Here is a 2,432-nt window from a genome sequence, read left to right as displayed (position 1 = left end):
GAAGCATCACATAAGCCATAGGCATACAAACACATGCTGTCTCAGACCTGAAATCGATTACAGAATATTTTGTCATCAAAATTTGGCAAATCCAACATCACCATCGCATCCGGAGCATGCCAAAACCCCAACTTAGACTCTTACCTTGCCTGAATCGGGTTCCGAATGCCCAAGATATGACAAAAAGAGTGATTTTTGGGCCATATTTTGAAACAGGCACAAAAAAAAACGTGAGCTAGCTGGGGGGTCTGCTGTCCCACGTGTCAACAGTGGGGCCCAAAGGGGGTCACAAATGGGGGCCAAAGAAGGCCTATACCAAGCCTCAGCAAGCCTTGATAGACTGGAAGCAAGATCTAGGTGAAGGAAGCTCCAAGAGGTGTGAGCTATGGCTGCCCACAACCTGTGAAAACCTTATTTACCTAGACCTGTGGACTGAAGTAAAACTCTGAAATAATGAAGTAATACCTCAATGTCAATGCCCTGATGGTGCCTCAATAGGTTGGGAAGAAGCTCGAGAAGCCGAGGAATGACGGGAGCTCAAGAGAATGAGCTATGCCTGCGGGGAAGGAGACCCAATGCGAGTGGGGAGTCAATGGAAAGCTAAGAATGCCATGAGCCAAGCTCAAGAGTCAGGAAGTGCTCTGATACCAGTTGAAAGGTGAGAATGATTGAAGCTTGCACTCAAGAACTATGGCGGGAGAGCAAGAGCAAGAAAGAGAGAGACAAGAAATGGGAACTCCAACAGTCACAATGTGTGACCGGGCCTTCCTTTATTCAAACTGTCACTAAAAGAATAAATAATAAAGTGACGGTGACAGGTGCTCGCCACTTGCAGTAGTGTGCAGTGAGCTGATAATCCAACTTGGGGCCAATAAAACATGGTGACACTGATAAGGACAGTGGAAAGAGTGAAAATGAAACTGCAAATGGGTGTAGCATTACATGGTGTGAATCAATTTTCAATTAAATCAAGTAAATGGTCTACATGGCCAGTGGTAGTTATTAACTATAATCTACCCCCATTTCTCAGCATTAAGAAAGAGTATTTAATGCTCTCACTCTTAATTCTGAAAAAATGACAACTTAAAGACCTGAATGTTTATTTGGCCCCTCTCATCGACGATCTTCAAGATTTATGGAGAGGGATTGATGTCATGGATATGTCCAGAAGCATCAGTCCAAGATAGTTCATTGTTTGTGGAAATTTAGCATGGACTATCCACGACTTTCTAGGATATGGTTTTTGCACTGGTAAATGGTTTAAATATATATATTGTCTCATACTTTTGTACGATGTTCATTGCGCTAACCACCTTTGTTATGTTTTCCATGCAGGGATATGTACCAAGGGTTATAAAGATTGTCCAATTTGTGGTGATTGGTTGAGATTGACTTATAGCAAAAACCTCAACAAAAATATATGTCTTCGACATATACGATTTTTATTTGAAGATCATTATCTACGAGACAAAAGACAAGCCATACATTTTAATGGAAAGGTAGAAGAAGGGAGATGTCCAATACCAATGACACCGAAGGATTGGTATCTAAAGTGGACTGTTGGACCTGCTATCAATGCGAAGTTGGAGATCATAAGCAGCGATGATGATGACACTGTGAAGAAGCGACCAGGAGGAAAACATGCTCTAGCTCAAAGTCCTTTGATATGGTATACTTTGGAATATTGGAAGGATTTGAAGATATGTCATCTTCTTGATCCTATGCATATATTCTAGAACGTTGGTCATTCGTTATGGCAACACCTCATTGGCTTGAAAGACACAGCGGCAACAAGAAATGACTTAAAGGATCGAAACTCAAAGCCCAATCTATGGCCACTTTCGATATGAGACAACCTACGAGCCTGCCCCATGGGTGTTCACGATAGAAGAATTGGAGACTATCAACAAGAATATTCAATCGATTCGTACACCTACAAGATATGGAGCATCTTGTCAAAACATGTTCACTCTAGATGACAAGAGCTTGTCTGGTTTAAAAACACATGATTTGCATAATTTTGTGAAGGTAAATCTATCTAGATATTTGTAAGTATTTATTTTCTTGCATGTTTTGTTGATCGAATTAATCATGTATGCAGCATGTTCTACCCCTTGTTATTGATGGATGTACTACAAGAGGAGTTCGAGATATAATTGATCACCTTGGATCACTTGCAAGGTATTTATCACTTGTTAATTTTTAGTATAAAATTTTATTTAGTTCAAAAACATCTCTAGTATATTCTTTCTTTCACTGTGATAGAGGGATTACATCTAAAGAGATTGCCAAAGGGTCAATTCCACAAAAGAAGTGTGAATGTATAGAGCTTCTTTGTTTAATGGAAAAGGAACTTCCAATCTCCTTTTTGATATCCAGGTTCATCTTCTAATCCATATAGTGGACAAGATAGAGCTTGCTGGTGTTGTGAG

General features: G+C 40.1%; 1 pseudogene; it reads left to right on the top strand.

The window, feature by feature from the left end:
* The first annotated feature begins 878 nt into the window (after positions 1-878).
* LOC148033508 (uncharacterized) lies at positions 879-2,052 on the top strand (annotated as a pseudogene).
* Positions 2,053-2,432: the final 380 nt, after the last annotated feature.

The sequence above is a fragment of the Lygodium microphyllum genome, chromosome 7 (genome assembly GCF_053477565.2).
Source record: "Lygodium microphyllum isolate KBCC chromosome 7, Lygodium_microphyllum_v1.1.10, whole genome shotgun sequence".
NCBI classification, from domain to species: Eukaryota; Viridiplantae; Streptophyta; class Polypodiopsida; order Schizaeales; family Lygodiaceae; genus Lygodium; species Lygodium microphyllum.
The sequence above is the reverse complement of the archived record's forward strand: the minus strand, read 5'-3'. Positions and strand labels throughout refer to the sequence as shown.